This window comes from Hyla sarda, chromosome 7 (genome assembly GCF_029499605.1).
Source record: "Hyla sarda isolate aHylSar1 chromosome 7, aHylSar1.hap1, whole genome shotgun sequence".
NCBI classification, from domain to species: domain Eukaryota; kingdom Metazoa; phylum Chordata; class Amphibia; order Anura; family Hylidae; genus Hyla; species Hyla sarda.
The window spans coordinates 115,978,027-115,994,804 of record NC_079195.1 but is presented as its reverse complement, the minus strand read 5'-3'; the positions used below and the strand labels follow the sequence as shown (position 1 = coordinate 115,994,804).

The window sequence follows — 16,778 nt, the reverse complement described above, 5'->3', positions numbered from 1 at the left end:
CATATTGTTTGTATTGTAGTTGTATTTATTTAGCTTAAGTATTCTTTCCTTGTTGCTTATGCAGCATGCATTAACAAATTTCATCACTGTTCACAATCTAATAACTATTTCAGAAGCATACATATTCTAGGGCCAATAGGGACAAATTAATAGGAAATCATAGACCTTTCGATATGTTTTTGGAGTGTGGGAGGAAACCAGACTACCTAGAGAAATCCTGTGGAAGCAGAGAGAACATACAAATGCCAGGCATATGTCGTCCTTGGACCACATGACTGGAAGACAATGCTATTTGCCACATATAGCAAATTAAAATGTAATGAAATGTGCAAATAAAAGTTTTTATTTTCCTCATTTGGTGTTATAATGGAGCCATTTGAAGCCATCACTATTTTATTGTCTCTGTTGGCCCTTGAGTGTATAAGGCCTGTTTCAGTATAGCATTAATTGTAACTGGCTTCATGTGTGTCTCACAAAACCATATTCTATTCTGGAATTAATTATAAAAAGAACAAAATTAATTACGATTACAAGAGAATCAAGTTAGGTATAAGTGATGTCAGGTTCATTCCTGGGAAAACCCTATTGATGACACATAGTCACCATTATGATCATATCAGTGCTCTTTTATGACTATGACCCAACACATGCCATCTGCCCTATTGCTTTTAATACTTGCAACTATTATTTCTAAATTTTTAAGGTGGTTTAAAGCCAGATGTCTTATAATATTGCTATATTATTATGTAACCTCAAATGTTGACTAAACAATCACAAAATGTGACAACTAAAAATTCTAAAATTATATAAGCCATGAAATAAATGTAATTTGATGTTCCTTTTAATTCTATTAATTTCATTTTAAATGTTCTTCTAATCCCTCAACACCTGGATAGTGAACAAATGATACCACCTAAGTAATAAAACACTTACAAAGACTAGTTAACAGTATGTTAAAAACAGAAATTAATTGTTACCTTATTACTTTCCCCAACACTACAGTGGCAAGGGTCATCTTCTCTTTATACCACTAGAATGCCTGCTGAATCTATCTCTCCCCTCTCCTTTGCATAGAAAACCATCTGAGAAGACAGATAAAAGGTGAGTAAGTAAAAAAAAAAAAAAAAGAACCTACTTCAGAAAAATGGCAAGTGTGACATATATCTCATATGTACTGTGAGACTTACATGGACATAGCTGTTTACGGTTTAGTTCACACTAATGGTGAAGACCACACTCCAAAACACTATATCTTGCCATACACGCTAGGTAACGGTCAGCCAACCATCATCTATAAATTATTCCTGAACAATCACTTGCAATAGCCAAAAGTGTGAATTGGCCATGCTGAATATTTTTGGCTGACTGCTGCTGAAATTGAAATAATTTGGACATTAAGTTGCCGCTACACACAATCAATGTGTTTTTTGTTTTAAAGAAACCTAACAGTGACCGGCCAGTTTAGTCTGACATCCTTTTAGCACAACTGTTCATACAAAGTCCTACATACTGATTCTGTAGGACTTTGATTTACCATCTTGTGGTCAATTAATGACCTATGCGTATGGCCAGCCTAAGGTTATGGCCCCAAGATGTCATTGCTGGAAGGAGATATAGTCAACCAGACTTTTTCCCTTCAGTGGTCACTGCAATAGGAATGTAGTATTACATGGCAGATATTTAAACGTGAGAGCGGATTGTCTACTCTAGCTTAGTGAGGGATCCCAAGCAAGGGACTACCCTTTATGATGTCTGTGACATGTAACTTTTGGGCATGTCATTGAAAAAAAGCTGAAGAATCACTTTGTATGAACATGGCATAGGACTCCTAGACAGTAAACGTCTATCACTCATTTCTATTATTAGTTTTCTATCATTGCTATGGCCAGGTATAGGCAGCTAAATGTTGGAGGTCTATAGAGGTCTAACAGTTGATCTAGCTCCAGGGACAAATGCAGGGCCATTGGGGCAGGATGGGATGACCATCCAGAGATTATGGGGGCAGCCTAGAGAGGCCTTCTATTCTTTAGCTTCCAATTAGGATAAGCAGCCAACTAAGTGCTTTGTTACGTTTAGGCTCCATCAGACCATCTTAGTTCTACTGTCAGCATTTAACAAGATGATATAACAGTGATTAGCTGGGAAGAAGCGCTGAAGGGATCATCTCTCCTCCTTCCCCAGGTATCCTCTCTCCTTATCCATCCTCCATATACTATATCTACCCTTCTAACCCCATCTGTCTCCTCTCTTCAGGTATCATCCTCCCCCTCCAGCATTCTTTTATTTACACCAGCATCACACCTACCAGTACCATCTTCCCCCAGTTTTACACCCCTGCACAATACACCCCTAGTAGCAACTCTCCCCGAAAATATCATTTATCCTTTCAGTATCATCTCCCCTCAGACAATATCACATTGCAAAGCACTTGAATGGGACTTCTGATGCTAGCATACCGTGAAATTGAGAAATTGTGCGCACTCCTTTTGCAATTCCAGGAAAATATAGTTACTTGAATGCAGCTTTGTTGATTACAACTTTGTAGTTTGGATAATACAATATTTGGTCATTGTCCCTCTCTTAGTGCTTTTATATATCCTTAGCACTTGTATGTGTAATGTCTACTGCAGATGTATGTGCAGGTATATTTGATCTCTGGTACTCAGGTTTTCATTCCAAAATAACTGAAACTTCTGATGAGGACTTGAAACTTGGAGAAAGAAAGGGGCACATGGAGTAATGTGTGGAGGCATCAAGTATTCTATTAGCAGCTTTGAACACCCTATATTGGGGAGAAAGTATGTGCCCTATGCAACCACACAGGATTTTATTCTGTGTATAGGGGTGAAATCCATGGTGAGTCTACAAAAGCTGCATTTAACGCACATGTAACAGATCTGCATAAAAAAATAAAAATAATTCTGACGCATGTGAAATGACCCTTGACATTGATCAGTAGGTAAGAGATCTACACTGCTGGAAAAAAAATAAAGGGAACACTTAAACAACACAATGGTCCTTATTTACTAAGAGTGGAGTGTAGGTTTCTTTGTGGGTTTTAATTCCCTACAATTTATTTTGCACGGTATTTACTAAGGTTTCCCTACATTTTGCACTTTTCCCTACACTTTGCTTTTTTTTACACATGCTCTGATCTGTATGGTTTTCCTCAGCTAAAATCCACCACATTTTATGCCTTAGTAAATATGTTGGGTTTTTGGGAAATTGTCGGGAACACGCCCCTTTTTGGAGACCATGCCCCCTTTTCCCAGCAGCCACGACCCTTTTTTGGGTTTTCTTAGCAAAATGGAGAGTTAGTCGGGGTTTTTTTCAATTCTGGCGCACATTCTGGCACAGACAAAATTTCTGGCGCAATGTGACGGAACACTTCTGTGAAATAACACTGTCCACTCAGGAAGCAACACTGATTCACAATCAATTTCACATGCTGTTGTGCAAATGGAACAGACAACAGGTGGAAATTATATGTAATTAGCAAGACTCTCACAATAAAGGACTGGTTCTACAGGTGGGGACAACAGACCACTACTCAGTTCCTATGCTTCCTGGCTGATGTTTTGTAATAAATGAGAAAAAGAGAGAAAAAAAACACACGCGCCCCTAGTGCGGTACTGTGAGAAATATTTGGCAAAGGTAAATAATTATGTTTACCAGAATGTGTTGCGCTGTGGGCACAACACCATATGAATAATAGGAAGGACTCTGCATGCAGCCTGGAACCTCCGGTCAGGGCCTCGCTCACCGGTTCGTAGTAGCAGCAAAAGTGGCAAATGTAAAACTGGATCCTTGTCAGGCGCAGTGCAGTAGAAGAAAGATCCATAATGTCTCGATTCACTTCATAAGGGTTTATTAAGAACACAACCACAAAGCGTTTCTTGCCCGTAAAGGGCACTTCATCAGGCAATGTGTATACGCATTGCCTGATGAAATGCCCTTTACGGGCTGGAAACGCGTTGTGGTTGTGTTCTTAATAAACCCTTATGAAGGGAATCCCTGCATTACGGATTTTCCTTCTACTGCACTGCGCCTGACAAGTATCCAGTTTTACATTTGCCACTTTTGGCTGATGTTTTGGTCACTTTTGAATGCTGGTGGGGCTTTAACTCTAGTGTTAGCATGAGACGGAGTCTACAACCCACACAAGTGGCTCAGGAAGTGCAGCTCATCCAGGATGGCACATCAATGCGAGCTGTGGCAAGAAGGATTGCTGTGTCTGTCAGCGTAGTGTCCACAGCATGGAGGCACTACCAGGAGACCGGCCAGTACAGCAGGAGAAGTGGAGGAGGCCGTAGGAGGGAAACAACCTAGCAGCAGGACCGCTACCTCCGCCTTTGTGCATGGAGGAGCATGAGAAGCACTGCCAGAGCCCTGCAAAATGACCTCAAGCAGGCCACAAATGGGCATGTGTCCACTCAAACAGTCAGAAACAGACTCCATGAGGGTGGTATGAGGGCCCGGCATCCACAGGTGGGGGTTGTGCTTTGTGCTTACAGCCCAACATTTGGCATTTGCCAGAGAACACCAAGACTGGCAAATTCACCACTGGCTCCCTGTGCTCTTCACAGATGAAAGCATTTTTTTACACTGAGCACATGTGACAGAGTCTGGAGATGCTGTGGAGAATGTTCTGCTACCTGCAACATCCTCCAGCATGACCGGTTTGGGGGTGGGTCAGTAATGGTGTGGGGTGGCATTTCTTTGGGGGGCCGCACAGCCCTCCATGTGCTTGCCAGAGGTACCTGACTGCCATTAGGTACCGAGATGAGAACCTCAGACCCCTTGTGAGACCATATGTTGGTGCAGTTGGCCCTGCGTTCCTCCTAATGCAAGACAATGCTAGACCTCTGAGGCACTGATGCTATGGACTGGCCCGCCCGTTCCCCAGACCTGAATCTGTTTGAGCACATCTGGGACATCATGTCTCGCTCCATCCACCAATGCCACGTTGCACCACAGATCGTCCAGGAGTTGACAGATGCTTTAGTCCAGGTCTGGAAGGACATCCCTCAGGAGACCATCTGCCACCTCATCAGGAGCATGCCCAGGCATTGTAGGAAGGCCATACGGGCATGTGGAGGCCACACACACTACTGAGCCTCATTTTGTCTTGTTTAAAGGTCATTACATGAAAGTTGGATCAGCCTGTAGTGTGGTTTTTCACTTTGATTTTGAGTGTAACTCCATATCCAGACCACCATGGGTTGATAAATTTGATTTCCATTGATAATTTTTGTGTGATTTTGTTGTCAGCACATTCAACTATGTAAAGACAGAAGTATTTCATACTATTAGTTCATTCATTCAGATCTAGGATGTGTTATCTTAGTGTTCCCTTAATTTTTTTTTAGCAGTGTATATAGCCCAAATATTCAAATATCAATGCTTTGAGGTAAGATGCAGCCATGTTGTTAACTGTGCTTTGGAGAAGTATTATACATAGTGTGTACTGTTACCCCTGCATAGGGGTCATATGTCTCATCATTGTTCTGGGACGACGCGAGTGAGGGGATCCTGAAGGACTAAACTCTCAATTCAGTAAGGTATGTACCTTGTGCTTACGGTTACGACACAATTTGTAATTCTATCTACAAAACACACAACAAATATAATTTGTGAAGCAGAACGCGCTCGGCCTAACATAGGTTGTTTATTTTCTATGTTTTGCTGAATAGTTAATGTTTGATACATGACTGTTACTCCCTTTGTTGTATTATTTAAACTCATCACTCTGCATATGATTCGTTTTCACTATACAACACTAACTGGGATTGTCATATGAGTGTGACAAACTATATACCGCATAAGAGGAATCTTGGAGCAACAATATGCAAATGTGTTACACTTTTTGTTTCTTTTGTTGTTATTTCTGTATATTTTTTTTCCCCTGTATTATCTCTATGACTTTATTAGACTTAAAATTGAGATTTGTATTGCTTTACCTCGACAACATTCTTCAATAAAAAATATGTTTCATGATTCTCTATATCTCTATATCTAGTTTCATGTGAACTCTTAAGGGGTACTCTGGTGGAAAATGTTTTCAAATTAACTGATGCCAGAAAGTAAAACAGATTTGTAAATTATTTCTATGTAAAAAATCTTAATCTTTCCAGTGCGTATCAGCTGCTGTATACTACAAAGGAAGTTGTGTAGTTTTTTTCAGTCTGACCACAGTGCTCTCTGGTCTCTGCCACCACCTCTGTCCATGTCAGGAACTGTCCAGTGCAGGAGAGGTTTGCTATGGGGATTTGTCCTACTCTGGACAGTTCCTGACACGGACAGAGGTGTCAGCAGAGAGCACTGTGATCAGACTGAAAAGAAGAACTCAACTTCCTCTGTAGCATACAGCAGCTGATAAGTACTGGAAGAATTAAGATTTTTTTTTTTTTATAGAAGTAATTTACAAATCTGTTTAACTTTTTTGGAGCCAGTTGATATATATATATATATATAAAAAAAAAAATTTCCACTGGAGTACCCCTTTAAAGTTAGATTGCAAAATCTGTAGTAAAGGCACTGGACTACACACTAAGTAACACGGGACCCCGCAGATAAGTGTCTGACATGTCAGAAGTTTGCATCATTGGGAGTCCAGATGCTGAGACCCCCACTGATCCCTTTATCTCCACTCTGCAGACTTCAGGTAACTAAAGAGAGCGATGATAAAGGGGCACAGAGCTTGTAGCTGTGCGTCCCTGCTTCTTCATGCTATCAGTGAGATCTCAGCCCTGGGACCCTCACTAACACAAACCTCTAAGATGTCTTTATGACATGTCAGAATTTAAAAATTTTTTTTTTTAATGATAGGTAAACTTTAAGGTGGTTTAGTGTATGTATGTGAGATGTACATCTAATAGCTGTTGTTTTTTTTATAATAAAGAGAAGTAGCATTTTATCAAAACTTAACTTAATTTCTCTTTAGTGTTTTTGAAGGTGTTTGTTGGATTGGGTGTGCGGTAAAAGCAGCTTCTTTAAACTGTAAATATGGTGGTAGTGCCAGCGTAAATAAAAAAAAATAATGTATTTTCTAATATGGGAAAACTTTTCATTTTCTGTCTGTAACTTATCACTTACTATTTTGTGTCCAAGCAAATAATAAAAGCCTGAGTCTAATGAGTTAAGATAAGCCAATACTCCTACCCTTAGCGTTAGTACACATAAATGCTTGGCATCCGTGCTCAGCTAGGGCATACATTTTAAAGAAAACCCTAAAACCTAAAATGTAGGGTCAGCGACCTTTGTAACTTGGCTTTATAACTCCAGTAGACATTTGCAAAGTACATAGGCCCAGATTATCAAACTTTGTGAGGGAAAAACTGGAGTGATTTTTCCACAGCAACCAATTACATCTAAGCTAACAAGCTCTGGTAAAGTGAAACCTGAGCTGTGATTGGTTGCTGTGGGAAAATCACTCCAGTTTTTACCCTCACAAAGTTTGATAAATCTGGGCCATAGTGTCCCAATACTCAAGAGAGCTGTTATATAGCACCTAATATTTCATGTATTATAGATACTAGAGAAATATTGATGTTCTTATATATTATAGGACAAATCAATTTTAATAAATAAAAAGCACATATTTCACATGACCAAAAACTTATTTTAATATTTCATAAAAAGTAGATTGATAATATTAAATGACTAAGCAGGCAGTGACTCAGAATGCAATTAACTTCAAAACAGCTTAGAGAGGAATGTTCATGTTTTATTGTTTTTCTTTATTATGTATAGGAAATAGTACAGTTTTCTAATAAGCACGTTTTTAAAAATTGTGCTCATGTGCCTTTTTATGCCAATTGAAGTTTCCCATTGGCACAGTAAATTGGTATATCCCACAGATAAGTCCTGTGTAATGCATTCGCAGGCTAACTGAATAGAATTTAAAGGGGTACTCCACATCTAAAGTACAGGGGATAACATGTCTGATTGTGGTGGGCAGGGCTGCTGGGACTCCCTGCAATCTATGGCCCAGCACCCCAGTAGTCCTCTGCATGGAGCGAACTCTGCTCCATGCCGGATGACTGGCGGCCACAGCCAGATGGGGTGGGCGGGGGGGAGGGAATGTGACGACCACGACTGCCCGTAGCCAAGCACAGCTGGCATTCTTTAGCTTGTCCCCTATATTTTCCTCCAGACCCCTCTGTTTTCATACAGACCCCTCTCTCCCCTTTGACCCCTCTGATTACCTCCAGACTCCTCTGGTTTCCCCCAGACCCATCTGTCTCCCCTCCAGACCCCTCTGTCTCCTCTGTTCACCTACAGACCACTCTATCCCTTCTATGCTCCTCCAGACCGCTCTTTTCCCTCTGGTTTCCTCCAGACCCCTCTCTAGTTTCCTCCACACCCTCTGCCATATTGATTGTTTAAAGAATAGACTAAAGTTGTTTATAAAAGGTAAAAGTAATAGAGATTTATATATATATATATATATATATATATATATACACATATATATATATATATATATATATATATATATATATTTATTTTCTTCAATAAACATCCGATAAAAAACCTGATGGGCACTGATATGATTTGGGACCCCTTTTTTCTGCTAACACAGACTCCACTTTTCTTTAAAAAAAAGACTTTTCACTAAACTTCCAAGCATGGCAACCAGAATTTGTGTCTATTCACCTACAGGAGAGTTATTGAAGGTTTAGCTCTAATGTTATGTTATGCTATATGTGGTAGCCCTTGGGAGGGGGGGGGGGGGGTGTATGGTGGTGGTGGTATGGTATCGGTATATGAGGGGTTAATATTAACCCTGTCACTCGTGATGCCAGGGTGCTGGCTGGTATTACTGAGGTATAGCTTAGGCTTATCGCCGCCCTTCCCAGAAACGACAGGCGTATGCAGGTAATGACTGAAGGTCCACACTGGAGTTAAACTTGAACTGAAGTAAACTTTATTCTTGAACTTGCAGTACATTCAGAATACAGTTACAGTCTCTGCAATACACTTCTATAGACTTCAATGACTGACAGTTGCGTCTTTTGCAGGTTAATAGAATCAAGGTAATTGGTGCGTTGATCCGTCCAGATTTAGGGGTAGATTAGGTCTGGTGGTCCCGCAGAGTGTTTGGGGATTGATACACTCTATATTTTCTAAGGATCGGCCGTTGCTGCGAGGCTTGTGCCTAACTCACGGTTTTTAGCAGCACAGGTTCTATGGAGAGATGTTGCTCGCTTGGCAACCCAGGAACAAAGAGAACTAAAATGGCTGCCACGTCCCTTATATGGACAGGGGGCGAAGCCTAATTTGATAGGTCCAAGGTCAGCTGTAACTCACCATCACACAGGCTTCTGGGTGATCATCTGACTTCCTATACAGGTCCTATACACACAATAAAACCAAAACGAGGCTAGAAATACCAAAGTGAGGCCTGGAACGCATCCATAGTGAGGCTTGGAACGCATCACATGACCCGAAGGCCCTGCGACACCATGGAAACAAGTAATTAACCATTTATTTACATATGCTATCGTATTTACATTAACCTATGCAAAAATTAGAGATTCATACACTAGAATAGAGGCGACTAAGGGTAGACTGGCTAAGAGGGATCCCTAAGTCGTAGGGACTCTGGCTATGGGGACCCATAAATAAACAAGTACCGTATAGAATGCGGTACTGGGACACCACATATACATCTTGGCTCACAGTCAAAATTCCAATTAATCCCAAAGGTCTTTGGTGTTGAGGTAAGAACTGTACTGTCCAGTTAAAGCCGCGTTCACATCATGATTAGTGCCTCGGTGGAACAGATACAATTTCTGAAGCTCAGATCGGCTACAGTCATATCTGTTCATGGACAGGTACGGGATAGGCACAGACACATTCGTAATAGTGGTTAAACAATAGAAGGTGCAGGAGAGGCTCTAGACAGTTGAAAGTCAATAAAGCCTGAGCCAGTCAGATAGTCACCTATACCCTAGGTGACAAAAAAGTGGCAACAAGTAATACTAAGAATTCTGGCGTTCTGGGTCACAGATAACTGAGGCACACTGTGAACTGGTTTAGTTATAAATATAAGGATAATTTATTATATTCAAATAATGAGACACTGGATGACTGGCGGGTTACAGGGCCCTTGCTCGCTGCTTAAGTCAAACCAATAAACAATTACAATATACGTAAAAATTAAGATTGATACATGATTAGTAAAACAAATGTAAAAATAATAAAACAATGGTATTAAAAATAAGTTGCTTAGGCTGTGTTCAGATTAAATGCAGTACTTCAATAGATAACATGAGGGTGGAATTGGGAGAGATGTTGTAATAATAATCTCCTGTATCACCCAAGTAGAGTCGATAATGTTAAAATGCACTAACAAGTAGTGTAACGATCTGTTGCTATGGGCAACCACCTGTAGATAAAATACAGTCTTAGCAGATGATCCTGTAAGTCTCTAAGCGAAAATGTAAATGCACAAACCACTTATGGGTTATTGGTAGTATGTTCCAGAATGTAAGTATATCGTGCACTTAAGTGCAACAAGTTCCGGGGGTCCAGATCTTGTATATGGAAAGTTTAAATGCAAATCCTTTTCCTTATAATAAAGGTTTGAGATGTGTACTGGTGTCTGTCCTGGTGTCCTCGATGAGCAGTGTTATATACTGCTCACCTGGCTCTGGTTTGGCTGGGTGTAGGGTGAGTACTGGGTCGTGGTGTGCTGGATCTAGGAATAGGCCACATTTGCTGATTGATGTGCTTGCTTAGGATGAATGCCGTCGGATTTGCTGTGTCTTGCGCTCAGGACCGGTCAGGGCAGTTGGGCGTGCATATAGCTGTCATAGAGTCCGTGCGCTTCCAGCTAATCTCGCCTGGCAGTGAAGCATGCAAGTGGTAGCCAGATTAGATCAGGCGCTGGCAAATGGAATGTTTCCACTATGTGGATGCCGCAGCCTTGTAGATTTGAAGCGTGGTTTTAAAGTTAGAAGGATCTCCAATGATGAGTTCGCAATGGAAAAGCATGATGCGGATCTGTGGAAGTAGGTCTCAACACAGGGTTAATAGAAAAGGCTGGACGAAGTTAAAGACCACTAGTCTCTTCTTCAGCAGCAAAAAAAAAATGTGTAGTGGTGTACTCAAAGTCTGGTCCTTTATATACTTGTAACTCCACCTATACCTACATGGAAATTGTGGTTAAAGTCTGAACTGGGATTAAGGAAGACCTGGTTCGGATCTATGTAAAAAATTTAATTGACACATGTTGTGGGAAAATCGCTACATTTTGATTATTGGGTAAAAGATAATGTATCAATGCACAATAAAGAGACATAACAAAAAAAGAGAGATAACAAAATACAATAACTATAATAACAAAATTATAGTGTCAGCTCCTTCACATTTTATCTCTCTTTTTTGTGTATTGATATATTGTCTATTACCTAATAATCAAAATGTAGTGATTTTCCCACAATTTTTTTACATAGATCCGAACCAGGTCTTCCTTAAAGGGGTACTCCGGTGCTTAAACATCTTATCCCCTATCCAAAGGATAGGGGATAAGATGCCTGATCGCGGGAGTCCCGCCGCTGGGGACCCCCTGGATCATGCAAGCGGCCTCCCATTTGTAATCAGTGCCCGGAGTGTGTTCGCTCCGGGACTGATTACCGGCGACCGCAGGGCCGGCGGCGTGTGACGTCACACCTCCACCCCCGTGTGACGTCACATTCCGCCCCTCAATGCAAGCTGACGGGAGGGGGCGTGATAGCTATCATGCCCCCTCCCGTAGGCTTGCATTGAGGGGCGGAGCATGACGTCACACGGGGGCGGAGGCGTGACGTCACACACGCCGCCCACCCTGTGGTCGACCATAATCAGACCCGGAGCGAACACGCTCCTGGCACTGATTACAAACGGGGTGCCGCGTGCATGATCCTGGGGGTCCCCAGCGGCAGGACTCCCACCATCAGGCATCTTATCCCCTATCCTTTGGATAGGGGATAAGATGTTTAAGCACCGGAGTACCCCTTTAATCCCAGTTCAGACTTCAACCACAGAATTCGCCAGAATTCCTAGTAACATTCGTAATAGTAGTGACTATGTTGGGGTCATTTTCCGAGAGCCTCTGACTTTGGGCAAAATACCCACAGAGTACTCCCAAAAGCTAGCTACTCACAGCCTACATGACATTACTGGTGTCCCATGCACAACATGGAAAAGCCACTCATTTTCAGTCAGTCCCTTTCTATACCTACAACAATGACCAGTAGCTGTACCATGTTGCCAATTTTGCAATTTCCTGCAGCTATTTGCCTGCACAAGATAATCATGACTCACATCTGCCCCCTGTTGTCTTGAAAGGTACACTCCTGAGATGTGCAGATGGCAGGGGTGAGCCACAGGGAGCAGAACAGTTAATACCATTCCTGCCTCCTGGACAACTACTTTATTTTTAGATAATGACTGTCTTTTATTGGTTGGCTAAAGCTGTTGTTGATTGTTAAATTTCACCTGATTTTTTATCAATTTTATTCTAATTTGTAAGGGTCCCTTAAAGGGGTACTCTGTCCCTAGACATCTTATCCCCTATCCAAAGGATATGGGATAAGATGTCAGATCGCGGGGGTCCCGGTGATATGTTAGTTATATATGAACACGTGTTTATTCATGTTTACTGACTATTGTTTTCTAGTTAAACCGCTCATATGTTCTTCCTATAATTCAGTTAATCTACCGACTTCACCATACAGTCTTGTCTATTGAAGAATAGAGCGGTTTATCTACATGTTAGACTACACACAAACCACAGGTAGGTAACGTGTAGCGAGGACAGGTTATTCCTACAGCCTGGTGAGCAACCATTCATAATATTATTTTTTCACACGTTGCATATACACTGCAGATTTTATGCTGTTTCAGCTATTTATTTATATTGATTTACACATCATAAAATCTGCAGCTTATACAGTACGTGCCAACATACCCTTAGTTTAGTAGGCCAGGTAATGTAAAGGAATCAATAAGCAATCATTTACATCACTTTTAAGGGCTATGTTACCCAATCTGAATTTTATCTGAATACGTGTGTTTTTTGGTGTTTGAAAAAATGAAAAGTGTAGTCAACAACACTGCAAACAAAATATGTATGTTTGGTACGGTGTCCATTTTAGGACAGCATCAGCCCTCAGATGTATCTCCGTCAGTTGTCAGGAAAAACAGCGTCCCACCTCCTCCCTCAGACAAATCGCCGTCAGTTTTCAGCCCATACCTCCCTCATCCTTCACCGAAAACAGCGTCCCGCCTCATCCCTCGGACCAATCTCAGTCAGGCTTCAGCGAAAACAGCGTCCCGCCTCATCCCTCTTCTGTCAGGCGTCAGCCAAAACCTTTGTCATCCTAAATTCTGTCATGCCTCAGACGAAAATGAAAGTGCTGAGTCAGCAGAGATTCGGCAGAGCTGCTAGCACAGACACTGTGTGATTGGCTGCCAGCACAGACACTTTGGTTGATGGGAGGGTGTGTGCAGTCCCACTCCACTGTTTTGACACACTTCTTTACAAACCCTAATCTCTCATGTACCCAGCTTTTCCCTGCAAAACAAACCTACGCTCTCAGCTTTTTCCGATTCCTGCAAAACCTACAATTATGTACTTAGCTTTTCCCGATTCCTGCAAAACCTACAGTTATGTACTCAGCTTTTCCCGATTCCTGCAAAACCTACAGTTATGTACCCAGCTTTTCCAGATTCCTGCAAATCTTACGCTCATGTACCCAGCTGGGTACATGAGAGATTAGGGTTTGTAAAGAAGTGTGTCGAAACAGTGGAGCGGGACTGCACGGGACTGCACGGGACTGCACACAGCCTCCCATCAACCAATCACAGTGTCTGTGCTGCCAGCCAATCACACAGTGTCTGTGGAGCTGCCGAAGCTCTGCTGACTCAGCACTTTCATTTTAGTCTGAGGCATGACAGAGTTTAGGATGACAAAGATTTTGGCTGACGCCTGACGGAGGAGGTATGAGGCGGGACGCCGTTTTGGCTGAAGGAGGAGGGAGGTACGGCTGACGACTGAGGATGTCCTAAAATGGACACCGTAGTTTGGGAAAGAGACACAAATTTTGGGGAAATGTATTCACTAATAAAAGGTAATCTGACATTTACTGGTAATATAACCCTAGCACAGTGTTGGAAGACACTATCAGGAATGTAAAGACACAATTGAGATTAAGCGACCTTTGAGACAAGAATGTTAAGCGGGGAGCACACAATAAGCTGTGTTGAGGTGCAGTCTGTATGGCAGGTATATTATGGGGCACCCAGGGTCTGTGATTACTTACAGCATTCAGACAGACCAATATACACCCTCCAATGGACAGTCAGGCAGAAGAAGAGGAGGATCATCTGAGGAGGGATGCATTGTAAGTAAAATTTGCTTAACCCCTTAAGGACTCAGGGTTTTTCTGTTTTTGCATTTTAGTTTTTTTCCTCATCACCTTCTGAAAATCATAACACTTTCACTTTTGCACCTACAGATCCATATGAGGGTTTATTATTTGTGCAACCAATTGTACTTTATAATGACATCAATCATTTCAACACAGAATTTACAGCAAAACCAGAAAAAAAAATATTTTGTGGTTCAAAATTGAAAAAAATACGCCATTTTGTAACTTTTGGGGGCTTTCGATTCTATGCATTACACTTTTCGGTAAAAATGACACAATATCTTTATTCTGTAGGTCCATACGGTTACAACGATACCAAATTTATATAGGTTTTATTTTACTACTTAAAATAATTATAACTACATGCACCAAAATTAGTGTAAAACTCTCATCTTCTGACCCCTATAACTTTTAAATTTTTTCATATACTGGGATATATGAGGGTTCATTTTTTTTGCGCTGTGAGTTTTTGTTGGCATCATTTTTGTTTTGATGGGACTTTTTGATCAATTTTTATAATTTTTTTTAGGATATACAAAGTGACCAAAGATACGCAATTTTGGACTTTGAAATTTTTTTTTACGTGTACACCATTGACTGTGCAGCTTAATTAATATTATATTTTTGTAGCTTGGACATTTACGCATGGGGCGATACCACATATGTTTATTTTTATTAAAAAAAATGTAAATGGAAAAAGGGGGGTTATTCAAACTTTTATTGGGGAAGGGGTTAAATCACATTTATGAACAATTTTTTTTACACTTTTTTTTGCAATGTTATAGCCCCCATAATACCTTGATTGCAGACACTCATCAATGCTATGCCATAGCATAGCATTGATCAGTGTTATTGGTGCTCTGCTGCTTCAGCCTGGATCTCAGGCAAGGAGCAGCAGAGCGATGATCGGACGTTGGGAGACAAGGTAAGAAGCCTCCTGCTGTCCTCTCAGCTGTTCCAGATGCCGCTATTTACCGCGGCAGTCCCGAACAGCCCACTGAGCTAATCGGCAATGCTTTTCTCTCGTTTTAAATGCCGCGATCAACTCTGATCGCGGCGTCTAAAGGGTTAATACCGAACATCAGCCCGATCGGTGATGTCCAGTATTAGCTGCGGGTCCTGGCTGCTGATAGCAACTGGGACCTGCCAAGTATGAAGCATGCTCAGTTCCTGAGCGCGCTTCACATAACGGGAGCTGGCCATGAGCATAAATATATGCTCGTGGTCATTAAGGGGTTAAAGGGGTATTCCAGGATTTTTTTTTTCATTTGACTATGCTGCAGGGGCTGTAAAGTTAGTGTAGTTCATAATATAGTGTCTGCACCTGTGTTTGATGGTTTTCTCACAATTCTTATGTGAATTTCACCCCAATATTTATTTTTATCAGCATACAAAATGACTGTTGTCCCAGATTATTCCCAGGTTGCAATGTGGCTGAGACCTGACATCACTAGTCAGCTGATGATAGGGAGCCTGTCTGCTTCAATGGGTGGAGGGATCGCTTGGTGGGAGAGAGATCAATTTGCAACTAATTGCATTTTTGCAACATCTGTAGGCACCCTCATTGAAAACACAGGTCTTTTGAATGGATGCAGCTCATTTATGTTTCAATGGATGGGGTGGCTGATGTGTGGGAGGAAGGAAAATGGAATTATGGGATTTTTAAGAAAACTCAAATAGGAAATAACAGTTCACAAAAAGCAAGCCACAGTGTTATGGTAATCTCACAACACAGCCATTTTGCCCCAAGACAAGCGCAGATCCTTCCTAAGCATGTCCATTACTGTCTGCCAGGTACATACTAAAATCACCTTATGGTGGATAACCCCTTTAAACAGCTCAGAGCATTTTTGCTGCTATGACTGTACTTACATAATAACTGACAGGCTGCCTCTGGGGATATTACAGGCAGGCAGATAGGGTGAAGCAGTCTGTGTGAACAGAAGTCTTGCTGCTCCAATCAGGCAACACTTCAACCTGAAGAGATCAGAGGGAGAGGCCCTGGTCATCTCCCTCCATCTCTTAGTGCTTGTTGTGTGGCTGGTAAATGTTTCAGTCAAAGAAACTAAAGAAACAAGCTAAGGAAAAACAAATGCCAAACTGTTTAACTAGGATATTTGGCAGGAGATGTACAAAAAATATATAACATTATATTATTCTAAGCTGGCACCATCTTATGGGCTAGGCCTCCAGTGCCATGTGAGAAATACCACTTGGCCTGCTAGACAAATTTCCATCTCACTTCCAGCAGGATTTAAATATATGCCCAGATTTATCAATCAGCCTGAGACCCTAATTGTCTGGTTTTCCCCCTAACAACCAATCACAGCTCAGCTTTCATATCTTAACAGAAACTCC

The 16,778-nt window shown here is 41.4% G+C and overlaps 1 protein-coding gene across 3 annotated transcripts in view; it reads right to left on the bottom strand.

The window, feature by feature from the left end:
* ADAMTS14 (ADAM metallopeptidase with thrombospondin type 1 motif 14) overlaps window positions 1-16,778 on the bottom strand; it is a 167,488-nt gene that overhangs the window by 142,968 nt on the left and 7,742 nt on the right. Inside the window, exons 1-2 of one of the 3 annotated variants that reach the window (XM_056530498.1) lie at window positions 7,096-7,226; window positions 978-1,082 (exon numbers count right to left, since the gene is read on the bottom strand). The exons of 1 other annotated variant lie outside the window; for it this stretch is intronic. The gene's annotated coding sequence lies outside the window, so the exon portion shown is untranslated. Of the gene's footprint in view, window positions 1-977; window positions 1,083-7,095; window positions 7,227-16,778 lie in introns of those variants that run through there. One more of the 3 variants, XM_056530497.1, reaches the window with a different exon arrangement.